Here is a 13,251-nt window from a genome sequence, read left to right on the forward strand (position 1 = left end):
CCTGGTTGAACACACACATTACAGTGTGCAAGAACCTGGGTTTAAGCCCCCAGTCCCTACCTGTAGGGGGAAAGCTTCACAAGTGGTAAAGCAGAACTGCAGGTGTCTCTCTATCTCTCCCTATCATCCCCTTCCCTCTCTATTTCTGGCTGTCTCTATCCAATAAATAAATAAAGGTAATTAAAAAAAACTACTTAAAGGGAATCGGGCTGTAGCGCAGTGGGTTAAGCGCAGGTGGCGCAAAGCACAAGGACCAGCAAAAGGATCCCACAGGCGGTGAAGCAGGTCTGCAGGTGTCTATCTTTCTCTCCTCCTCTCTGTCTTCCCCTCCTCTCTCCATTTCTCTCTGTCCTAGCCAACAATGACAACAACAATAATAACCACAACAATAAAACAACAAGGGCAACAAAAGGGAATAAATAAATAAAATATTTAAAAAAAAACTACTTAAAAAGAAAGATACCTGTCAGAGGTTCTGGAAGTCAAATGTAAGTAATATATGTGAAATTATATGTACTCTACAATATATAGACTAGTATTACTCTCATTACTGTTACTCTTTCATGTAGTAATTAATGGATTTCAAAGAGATCTTTACAGTTTTCTTTATCCCCTATAGTCTTGCTTTTTGTGTTCTATGGTAGTTTATTTAATGTTACTTTGGCATGACCTTGAAGTGTCTTACATATGATAGGATTTTCACATTTGAGTAGAAAATGATACAGTATATTTGACCATATTTGAAATGAATGCAGTACTTAGAGCTTACATTGGATTATTATTTTTAATTCACTTTGCTTGCCATGTTGTTCAAAAATCATTAGTATAATGTTGACACATTTGGACTTTTATCGTTTTTATCTGGAATAGCACCAGGACTGCCTGGTGCTATTTGAGTTTGTTTTAGTGCTATCAGAGTTTGTTTTAGCATCATCATACTGCTAAACAAAGCCTAGCAGTTACGACTTTTATTTGGCACAATTTCCTACCTATTTGAGAATAAAGCATGGTTTATACTAGTTGTTTTTCTGCAAGCTTCATAACATTTATTTAAACATTGTGTTGTATCCAAATTAGTCTAAAAGACTCCATTCATTCTCTGTTCTTTGGCTGGTGTACCACTTACTCACAGATTCATTGACTATGATTGATTATAAACTGCCTAAGAGACCCACTTACATGGATTCGTCATTTGTCAGTTTAAATGAGTCACAATTCCCTTTGCTATTGGACTTTACAGAGCTGAATATGGTGTTTTTTAATGACTTCCCCTGCAAAATACACTCTTTCCATCTGCAGATCAACCTGGTTTAAGCTTCTGTTTTGCTGAGCACCATCTTAAAGAAAACATATGTCCCTCAATATTATTGCTACTTTCATTTTGTAAAACAATTCTAGAATATTTTTAAAGCAATAGTAGAAGTAATTATACCTCCATAAAATATTTCCTTTAATAAAAATAGAGTTACAGTGTTGCCTATCTTTGCGCCCAAATCACCTTTGAATTTTCTACATTACCCATACCTTCTGTAGCACACAGCAAGTGTTACAAATATTTGCTTACTTGCCTGCTTGTGAGCATCTTAAGAGTGGAATTAAACTTACATTGTTTACTCATTTGGGCCTCTCAATATTATCGAAGTACATTGTACTTAGTGAATAGACAGTACTTTGGTCGAATTGACTTGCACGATAGATCTTTCAAAAGTCTTACAGAAAGAGCACTACACAAATGTCTTGAGTTGACCCATTGACGAAAGCTACAGGTGCTACTAAGGTAACCAAATGAGTGGCTGGATGTTGGAGCACTAGGACTATCAGGAAACTCATTTCAGTTCAGAGCTGAGGAATGAACCTGTGGAGTTCTGTTGAAATCTGGTGACTCAGCCTCTTATCTCCCCTTCACGCCATCATCTTCATTTGGACACATAGGCTTGTTGGAGTCAGAACCTTGCTCATGATCAAGGTCAGCGAGTCACGTTTCTGGTCAAAAAGAGTAATGGCAAAGTGAAGCAGCATTGGCATTATGCTGCTCTGTGTAGCATAGTATGCTCAGTGCTTTATCTGGTTTATCTCCCTCTTGACCACAATCAATATTTTTTTATCTCACAGTTAAGAGAGGCTAAGTAATTTGTCCAAGGTTATACACCTTTTAGGAGAAGTAGCCAAAATTAGGATTTCCTTGTGACTGACAATAACATCTATTTTTTAATTTGTGCTAAGTTATTTAATGGTGGTTTAAAATTATATAATATCAGGGCACATGTCATACCCACCACCCAGTTCAGTGCCTCCACCACCATTCCACCATTACCCACTAGGTAATAGACAGAAGCTACCAACTGATTCTGATTTTCTCCAGAATTGAATCCAGAGAGGAAAGCAATAGCTTCTCTCTACCTCCATATTCTTGGACACTCTGAAATAAATTATTAGTTGTTAGCAAGGCACTACATTGCTTTCGAAATGTCAGTGTGCTCTAAACTGCTTTGCTTCCTGCTTTAATCATTAGGGAGAGCTCATTCTCCATAAAGAAAACACATCTCACTTATATTTATTTATTATCTAGATGCCATTTTTTGGTAGAGCTTTTACTTTGAATAGCTCTAGTCATCAGTAATTTCTGAGTGCTCTACACCACATTTATGGACAACATTGATGAGATCTAGGGTTCTGGTTTTGTTCTAAACCTGTACCTGAGCTCCGTGATCAAGGCGTTGATTTTCCCATTCTCTAAAGTGCAGGCAACCATAAATTTATAGTTTTGCAAGGCATTGAAACCCTTCTACTTGTAATGTAATGAAGTCAGAGAAAGTTGCCAATGTGCCAGGGGCCTGCTGTGCAGTCTTCCTTGGTGAAGGTTCTTCTTCTTCTTCTTCTTCTTTTTTTAAAGATTTTATTTATTTGTTAATGAGAAAGATAGGAGGAGAGAAAGAACCAGACATCACTCTGGTACATGTGCTGCCGGGGATTGAACTCAGGGACCTCATGCTTGAAAGTCTAGTGCCTGAGCCACAGCACCACCTATCGGACCACGTGAAGGTTATTCTTCAAGTTACCTTCTATCCATAGCCACACCAGTAATTCTGAAGAGAATAGCGTAAGCTTCTGTTGCAGCCATAGATTTATTTTGCTCCATCTGACTTTTGGGGAGTTCTGTTTGATAATTCTACTTATCAGAAAGTATGAGAGAGAAACATAATCGAGGGAAAATTTACAGTTTTTATAAAGTCAGTCATTCTGACTCACTATTTTTCCTATACCACTAGGAAAATACATGATTCATCTTATTCATATTGCTAAGGATGGGGTGCCACAGGATAGGTCGAGCACTATATTAGTAGAGACTATCATGCATTTTAAGTGCTTTAAAGGTTTAAACATAGACTTACTCAAATTTATATAAAGCAATTAAATATGCAATTGTATATAGTACTTGGCACATACACTCAGTTTGGTGGTGTTAACATTATTGTTTCTGTCAGCATTACTATTGGTGGTGATGGTGATATTGACAGAAGAAGGACCATTCTTTAATTTATTTTATTAGTGATTTAATAATGATCAACCAAGATTGTGGGATAAGAGGGGTACAGTTCCATACAGTTCCAAGCACCAAAGTTCTATATCCCATCCCCTCCACTAGAAGTTTCCCTGCTCTTTATCCCTTTAGGATTATGGACTAAAGATCTTTATGAGATGCAGAAGGTGTGGCTTCCGTAACTGCTTCTCTGCTGGGCATGGGAATTGACATGTCAATCCATACCCCCAGCCTTTTCTGTCTTTCCCTAGTGGGAGAGGTGGGAATCCAGGACACATTGGTGAGTTTGTCTGCCCAGGGAAGTCAGTTTGGCATCATGGTAGCATCTGTAACTTGGTGGTTGGAACAGCATTAAGGTATAGAGCAGAACAAATTGTTTAATAATCAGGAACCTAAATGTAAGAATAGAGCAGATGGGATTTGGGGTCTCCATTTTGGAAAAAGCTTGGGAGTCTATTTTAGGTATATTCCAAGGGGCCCATGACTTGACTAATTTTTTCCTGAGCCTGACAGCTAGCATGCAGATGGGCTAAAGGTATTGTCTGGGGTGATGGTGTCAGAGTTTGAAATAGGACTAGAAAGCTGGATCCGGGAAGAGAGTAGCTCCCAAGTATGGGAAAAGTATATAAATACCATTAAATGTAAACCCCATCGTTTTGATCTGGGGCCCATCTTCAGCACAGCAGCCTGTGTAGTCTCTACATCCCTGTAGGACTGAGCTTGCATTCCAAGGTCATAGCTAGAAACTACTAGGAACATAGCATAGGCTGCACTCATTTCAGTACTCATCTTCCTGGAGTGGCAGAGTATGTTGACCCAGCCTCCTTTCAAAGAGTGGGGAAGTTTCTACCATTGTTGTTCACATTGAAGGCAAGGTCCTGTAGTGGTCTGATGGAGATGACCAGTAATGGTGGAGAGAGGGATCTATTAGAGGTCTAGCCCCATCACATCTATGTGGGAATCCCAGAATTCCCTGACTAGAGCCCCATATGGTAGAGTGGCCTGGCAGGGACTAAGAGAGTCATCACTAAAGTATGCAGGTGTCTAGCTCTCATTCAGCTTTTGTAATAGAAGGACTGTTCTTAATTTCAGTAAAATATTCCTGAATAGTGTGCCTCACATGTAGTAGTCAGGCACAAACCTGGCTTACCACACGGAGAGAAACTTTGGAGCTGTGATATTCTTTCCCTCTATTTATTTGCTTCTAAAAAGTGTTGACTTAGAGTAGTGCTTCTCTGCTAATGACAAAAAAAAAAAAATACAGTAAAATAACTATTCCCCTTAAATCTTTAAAGAAAATCTGCTAGCAATATCCTGTCAGTCATAACTTTTTAGCTATATGGTTTTCAGTTTCATCCATAGGAGAAAAGCTAATATTTTCTTATAGAGGATTTTCTTTTTTTTTTTTCAGTAATTTTTTTATTTATAAAATGGAAATATTGACAAGACCATGGGATAAGAGAGGTACATTTCCACACAATTCCCACCACCAGAACTCCTACCTTGATAGCTTTACAGTGCTTTTTTTCTATATAGTTTTTATTTATAAAAAGAAACACTGACAAAAACCATAGGATAAGAGGGGCACATCTCCATACAGTTCCCAACACCAGAACTCTGTCTCCCCTTCCCTCCCCTGATAGCTTTCCTATTCTTTATTCCTCTGGGACCATGGGCCAAGGGACATTATGGGGTGCAGAAGGTGGAAGGTCTGGCTTCTGTAATTGCTTCCCCGCTGAACATGGTCATTGGCAGGTCGATCCATACTCCCAAACTGTCTCTCTCTTTCCCTAGTGGGGCAGGGCTCTGGGGAAGTGGGGCTCCAGGACACATTGGTGGGGTCATCTGCCCAGGGAATTCAGGTTGGCATCATATTAGCATCTGGAACCTGGTGGCTGAAGAAGAGTTAAGATAGAAAGCAGAGCAAATTGTTGACTAATCATGAACCTAAAGGCAAGAATATTGCAGATGGAGATTTGGGGTCTCCGTTTTGGAAAAAACTAATAGGTCTATTTTAGGTATATTCCAAGGGGCCAGTGATTTTACCAGTTTTTGCCTAAACCTGACGTTTAATATGTAGGTGGACCCGGATTATTGTCTGGGGAGATGGTGTCATAGTTGGAAAAAGGGCTAGAAAGCTGGATTAGGGAAGAGAGTAGCTCCCAGGTATGAGAAAGGTGTGTAAATATTGTTAACTGTATTCCCCATCAATTTGATCTGGGGCCCATGTTCACCACAGGATCCTATGTAATCTCTGCATCCCTGTAGGTCTGAGCTCACGTTCTGTGGTAAGATCTAGGGTTTTCTATGTATAAGAAACCAGTACAATTGTATTAAGTTTTCCTTTTAAAAATGACTAGTCGCTAGGAAACCACAAGTAGATCTAATGTTTCCTCATTTCAGGTACTTCATAAGAAGGTTGATAGCTCTTTTAGAAAAAGATGTTTAATTCCTGATTATGCTAGACTATGTCATCAATAATAAATGACTAATGGTCTATTAGCTTTGGCTATATATAATATATAACAATAGATATATTTTATATAATAATATATAATAATAACAATAGATACATATTTTTAAATAATGATGTGTTCAAAATCAATGGAAGCATTCTGACTTTTGAATCCTTATCATAAGCTAGTAGGTAATAAGGCTAGGAATTAAATCTAACTATGTAAAATTTTTGCATAATGAAGGTGTGCTCATAAGAAATATGTATTCAAGGTCAGAAGATGACTCATCTGGTAGGCCACCTACCTTACCATGCACACAACCTGAATCCAAGCACCACCACCACCACCACCACCAACACACACACACATCTTAAATAAATAAATAATTGGAAAAAAATGGTCATCTTAGGAGTAGTGAAATCCAACACACTTGAGTCACTTTGCTGAAAGAAAAATTCTGGAAACAAACAGGTGGTATTCTGCGTCTAGAACTAAAAAAAACAAAACAAAACAAACAAAACAGAAGAATAGATTCTGTGTCTCGCTTATAAATAAAAGCAAAAGTTATAAACTGCCCATTATCACCAGAGCTAGCCACTATCATGAGATCCTAAAAGTTCTGAAGTTTATTTGTAAAGGTACTGCCAGGCAGAACAAATATTATTTCTGAATGGTTAAGTAACCCAACAAAAGAGATACAGGTGTGTACAGAGATATTTATACTTATTTATGCATGTTTTTGGCATCTGTTGATGGTCCCGTGGACTGTCAAAGTGGGACTGATTCATCTATGGTTTTTGTCAGTGTTTCCTTCTTATAAAAAAATGATAAAAATAATTCATTAATATAAAAGTTAAGAGGGGCTGAGTGGTGGCACACCTGGTTGAGCGCACATGTTATAATGTGCAAGGACCTGGGTTCGAGCCCCCAGTCCCCACCTTCAGGGGGAAAGCTTCACAAGTGGTGAAGCAGGGCTGCAGGTGTCTGTGTCTCTCACCCTCTCTGTCTCCCCTTCTCTCTCGATTTCTGATGGTCTCTATCCAATAAATAAATAAAAGATAAAATAAAATAAATAAAAGTTAAGATAATGCATTCTTAAATCATAACTTTCATATAATTTATTAAGCTTGATTATTATCTATTTATTATTTTGTGGCCCTTACTCTCACACATGCATGTTTTCATCACTCTGGACTGACTGCCGTTCATTTTATTTAAGATAGTGAGAAAGACAGAATGTGGGAGCTATATTGCAGTATCCCGCTCCAGTGTTCCTACTATGTGCATACGCCTTACTGGGCAAGCTGTCGTCTGGCCCTGTTAGTTATTTATTTTAAACTATAGGAAGCACACCTGTTTACTATGTGAAATAGTTCAGTAGGGCGCTGGGTGGTGGCACTCCTGCCTGAGCACACTTGTTACAATGCACAAGGACTCAGATTCAAGCCCCGGTCCTCAGCTGCAGGAGGAAAGCTTTGCAAGTGGCAAAGCAGGGCTGCAGGTGTCTCTCAGTCTCTTTTCCTCTCTATTTCCCCCCTTCTCTCAATTTCTGACTAAATAATAAAGATAATAAAAAACAAATGAATTCAGCTAAATAGAGTTAATATAATCCACTTCACTGATTCTTGCTTCTTCTCAGCTCAAAAGAAAAGTATCCCTTTCATAAGTCATATTGTATAAGATGAGAAGGTTTTGGACAGACAACCTCACCAGTGTGTCCTGAATCTCTGATTCCCCAGAGCCCTGCCCCACTAGGGAAAGAGAGAGAGACAGGCTGGGAGTATGGATCGACCTGTCAGCACCCATGTTCAGTGGCGAAGCAATTACAGAAGCCAGACCTTCCACCTTCTGCATCCCACAATGACCCTGGGTCCATACTCCCAGAGGGATAAAGAATAGGAAAGCTATCAGGGGAGGGGATGGGATATGGAGTTCTGGTGGTGAGAATTGTGAGAAGTTGTACCCCTCTTATCCTATGGTTTTGTCAATGTTTCCTTTTTATAAATAAAAATAATAAACAAACAAATAAATAAAAGATGAGAAGGTTTCTGGCTTTTTTCTGAGACCCACAGTCGAAATATATTTCACTTCTCAAGTGAGCGTGCATATTCTTTGTGTGTATGTGAAAAGTTGACACAGACATATAATGAAACATTGTTTACCCTGTTGCATCTTATGAACTCAGATATTCTGGTTACTTCTCATTTACTTTATTATTATTTTATTTTTATTTTATTTATTTATTTATTTTGATTTAAGAAAGGATAAGTTAACAAAACCATAGGGTAGGAGGGGTACAACTCCACACAATTCCCACCACCCAATCTCCATATCCCACCCCCTCCCCTGATAGCTTTCCCTTTCTCTATCCCTCTGGGAGCATGGACCCAGGGTCGTTGTGGGTTGCAGAAGGTGGAAGGTCTGTGTTCTGTAATTGCTTCCTCGCTAAACATGGGCGTTGACTGGTCGGTCCATACTCCCAGTCTGCCTCTCTCTTTCCCTAGTAGGGTGGGTCTCTGGGGAAGCGGAGCTCCAGGACACATTGGTGGGGTCTTCAGTGCAGGGAAGCCTGGCCGGCATTCTGATGGCATCTGAAACCTGGTGACTGAAAAGAGAGTTAACATACGAAGCCAAACAAATTGTTGAGCAGTCATGGATCCCAAGCTTGGAATAGTGGAGAGGACGTGTTAGAGGGGTACTCACTGCAAACTCTAGTGTACTTCTGCTTTCAGGTATATATTTTGCAGTAGTTTACGGATACGTGTGAACATATGCTCTCTCTCACAGAACCTGGTCTATATCTAGGTTTTGGGACTTTGTTAGAAAGTGAACCACCTGGGATGGAATTAGAGAATAGTATAAAAGGAAAGGTCTCACCCAAGTAATGAAGCTGAAGGGTTGTCATTCCACATGTGAAGTCTCATGACACAGTCTGAGCTGAAGCATGTTGAGGTGGCAATCGTTGTGTTGATTAGGTTGCGATCGGCAGATGCAATATTATTTGATATGGATTGGGAGAGGCATACGGGAAAGTGGGCCCTATCCAAGGGTTCCAGGACTGGGGTAAGTAGAGGCTCTATAGTGGAGATGCGAGGTTTCTGCTGTCTTAGGGTTCAAAAAGACAATGGATAGTTAATGTTATCATCGCATTATTTGGTAATTGGGTTAACTTTGAAAAGTCCTTTTGTTAGGGTTTGCTGTACAGTACCCAGTATCTTGTATATAGCTGTGCTATTGGTTGCTCATTTACTTTATTTTAACACTCGTCAGTGGCTCATGACCTATAGTCTGAAGAAGCTCAGCTTTTTTATTTACCTTTAAACAAATAAGAAAGGAAGCCTTGTCTCTTGTTCTATTTATTTTTATGTTTTAACTAAACCATCATTTGTCTCCAAATTTCTCCCATTTATTTAAGAAACACTTGATACTTCCTTCTTCTCATTATTTTGGCCCTTTACCCTACACTTCTTTCCTTAGGAATTCGATGCCAGGTCATTTTCCTTTATAATAACAAACACAGTGTTATCACAGTTAATTTTCCAGGCTATAACAAATATTAACATATGAACTCAAAACAGAATGGTGTAGGTACTACTATGACATAGCAAACCGAGTAGTTTACGGAGGTTGCAAAAGACAGTCATTACAAAGACTGAAATCCAAGTTCAGATGCCATAGACTATCAGTGAGAATTCACACCTATGCAGCCTTCCAAGGAAGGCATTGTGGAGATTGCTTGATACATTTTTATGAAAGGGAGTGCCTCATGGTCCTTCCATATGCTCCTAGGTATTCACCCAAAGAATCTCAAAACACTGCTTGAAAAGGATATGTGCACCCCTGTGTTCATAGCAGCATCGTTCCCAATAGTCAAAACATGGAATCCACTTAATTACTCAGCAGCACCAGGCCAAATGAAAAAAAGCTGCCAAATACGTTCTGGGTGAAATATCCACCTACCATTACTCTTTTTAAAATGAAAGGTGAAATCATGTCTTTTGGGGGGTAAAATGGTTACTCCAAGTGGCTGTGCTAAGGAAAATTAGCAAGGAAGTAAAAGAGTAATCACTGAATAGTGTCATTCATATGTGGAATATAAAAAATTAAAATTAACTAACTTTGGAAAACGCTCTTAAACTCTGGAAAAAAAAAAACTGTTGTACAGTAGTTCTCAGAGGGGATGAAGGAGGGGGGGCTGTGATTGGCACTTAGAGGGGCCCTTTGATGTGATAACACCGGACTTATCCTGGTTTGTTCTGTCTTCATACATACAAAAATAGAAACTGTACTTCCCATTGATTTATTTATTTTATTTTTTTAAAATTTTTATTTAAGAAAGGATTAATGAACAAAAACATAAGGTAGGAGGGGTACAACTCCACACAATTTCCACCACCCAATCTCCATATCCCACCCCCTCCCCTGATAGCTTTCCCATTCTCTATCCCTCTGGGAGCATGGACCCAGGGTCATTGTGGGTTGCAGAAGGTGGGAGGTCTGGCTTCTGTAATTGCTTCCCCACTGAACACGGGCGCTGACTGGTCCGTCCATACTCCCAGTCTGCCTCTCTCTTTCCCTAGTAGGGTGGATCTCTGGGGAAGCTGAGCTCCAGGACACATTGGTGGGGTCTTCAATCCAGGGAAGCCTGGCCAGCATCCTGGTGGCATCTGGAACCTGGTGACTGAAAAGAGAGTTAACATACGAAGCCAAACCATTTGTTGAGCAATCCTGGATAGTGGAGAGGAAATGTTAGGGAGGTACTCGCTGCAAACTCTAGTGTACTTCTGCTTTATTTTGTATTGTAAACCAATGTTACCCAAAAGAAATCAATAGTAAAAATAAGAAAAAAAGGTGGTAAGGGGACCAAGTGGGAATAATAGCCCTGGGTGAGCACACTCGTCATGGTGTGCAAGGACTTGGGTTAAAGTCCCAGGCCCTCGCCTCAAGGGGGGAGCTTCATGGGTGCTACACTATAGGCCTCACTCTTTCTCCTTCTCTAACTCCCCTTTCTCCTTCAGTTTATATCAGCGTCTGTCCATTAACTAAATAAATAAAGGAAGAGTTTTTTTAAAAAAAAGAAAAAATAGGTGATAGATCACGTATGTCTAGTCAAATCTAAAAATCTAAGTATTCTATATAATTCCTATAATACGACATTGCTATTTGTATTTCTACTTTTTAATATAAAACTTTATTTGTTTTTGTTGAAATGTCTTGGGTACAAAATATTATAAAGTTAAGTGTACATTAAGTAATTTTAATATACTTATTTACTCTAATATGATTGCCACTGTCGTGATAATTGGCATTTTTATAATGTACATAATAAGTTCTTTTTAGTGACTAGAGCAATTAAGTTCTAGTCCCTTGGCAGATCTGATGACTATAATACAATACTGCTGCCTGTATTCATGAAAGTGTTCAAGACCCTAGGATTTGTTTACCACATGTAAGTTGTACTTTTAAACATCTGTCTCATTCCTTGACTTTTTGTTGTATTTTTTAACCCAACCTCTCTCTCTCCTGCTGCCCTCTGATATATATGTATATAAATGACCCATGGGAAAGTTGTACTAGGCTTACTGATAACTGCTTTCCCATTCACCCCAGCCCAAACACAGGCCTTCAGTTGATATTCAGGACTCTGCAAAAATTGAATCCTCTCTATGAGCCTGCCACTGAGAAATTCAATCAATACTTATCAAGTTATATGTCTAAATGTCTTCCAGATTAATTTTTATACCTAAGATCATGAGCGGTCATTCTTCTATTTACCTAGAACACTTAGATTTTGCCCTTTCTTATTTATATTAACAAGCATGTTTGTATGGTATTTAGGCCTATTTATTTAGCTTTTTACTTATGTAAACTCAGATGCAGACTTTTTCTACTTCTGTTCTTACCCAGCTGTGTTATGATAGCCTCCCCTGTGCAATAGTGTTCCTTGGATAAGATATGTGGTATCCATTATTTACAAATAATATACTCCTTTGTACAAGGTTAAATTATTTCTTGCAAAGGCATTTTTAATGCTGGCTCTAGCTTATATTAGACTTTGCATTCATTGTTTGCTCTATAATACATACTACAGTCTTATTTTTTATTAGACGTTACACTTATGGATTAGCAAGTAAGTCAAATAGGTCAGTTTTCCATCCCCCTGTTTTTATTTTAGAGAGAGACAGAGAGGAAAGACACCGTAACACTGTGGTGCCCACGGTGTTTTCTTGTGATGCAGATGCTCAGACCATGTTGATTCAGTATCCAAAGAACCAAAAGTATGAGTCCAAAAGGACAAATACATAATTCAAAACTATTTCAGTAGTTTCGTCTGAGTTTGTAGTTAGCTACTAAACTTTTGTTTTCTTTTAGATTCTATTCTCTTTCTATAACCCTAAGTATTTTCCTTGGTGCTGCTATCATCCAGCCATAATATTTTGATGATGAAAACATCCCAGGCAGTAGAACTTATCATTCTTTTCAACCCGTCAGCTTACTAAATCTTTATACAGAATCACAATACAGAAAGTCACTACTGCTTCACAGTAGCTACTTTAGGATGAAGCATGTGGTAAGGCATCTGTGACAGAGCTTATTTGCCTTATGTACTACCTTTAAACTAGAATTCAACCCCCACTGTACTCATTGCTCCTTAGGAGAATCCAAAATAGTTTTGCCTCCTTCATTTTTTCCTCTTCTGTGCCTTTGACCACTCCCCTATTTTGTAAAACTGTAAGTATTTAAAAGATTCTGTGGGGACACAGAGAAGACATATATAAGAAATACTGCTATGAATTCCTGACAGTCATATCTTTAATATGATATCAGTGATGGGTAAGAGTTAGCCTGGTGAAAGGTAAGTGTTAGGACACTATTTCTAGATGATCACAGATGCCGAATTCAGGCATAGAAAGAGAGGTAGAAGGGAGTTGGGTGGTAGTGCAGCGGTTAAGCGCAGGTGGCGCAAAGCACGAGGACCGGTGTAAGCATCCCGGTTCAAGCCCCTGGCTCCCCACCTGCAGGGGAGTCGCTTCACAAGTGGTGAAGCAGGTCTGCAGGTGTCTATCTTTCTCTCCCCTTCTATGTCTCCCCCTCCTCTCTCCATTTCTCTCTGTCCTATCCAACAGCAAAGATATCAATAACAACAACAATAATAACTACAACAATGAAACCACAAGGGCAAAAATAAAGGGCAAATGAATAAATAAACATTAAAAAAAGGAAAGAGGTAGAAAGAGAATGGTGCATTGGACA

General features: G+C 39.0%; 1 protein-coding gene across 1 annotated transcript in view; it reads left to right on the top strand.

Moving 5' to 3' along the window:
• XRCC4 (X-ray repair cross complementing 4) overlaps positions 1-13,251 on the top strand; it is a 198,637-nt gene that overhangs the window by 79,784 nt on the left and 105,602 nt on the right. The gene's annotated exons all lie outside the window — the stretch shown is intronic.

Source organism: Erinaceus europaeus, chromosome 11 (assembly GCF_950295315.1).
Source record: "Erinaceus europaeus chromosome 11, mEriEur2.1, whole genome shotgun sequence".
Taxonomy (NCBI): domain Eukaryota; kingdom Metazoa; phylum Chordata; class Mammalia; order Eulipotyphla; family Erinaceidae; genus Erinaceus; species Erinaceus europaeus.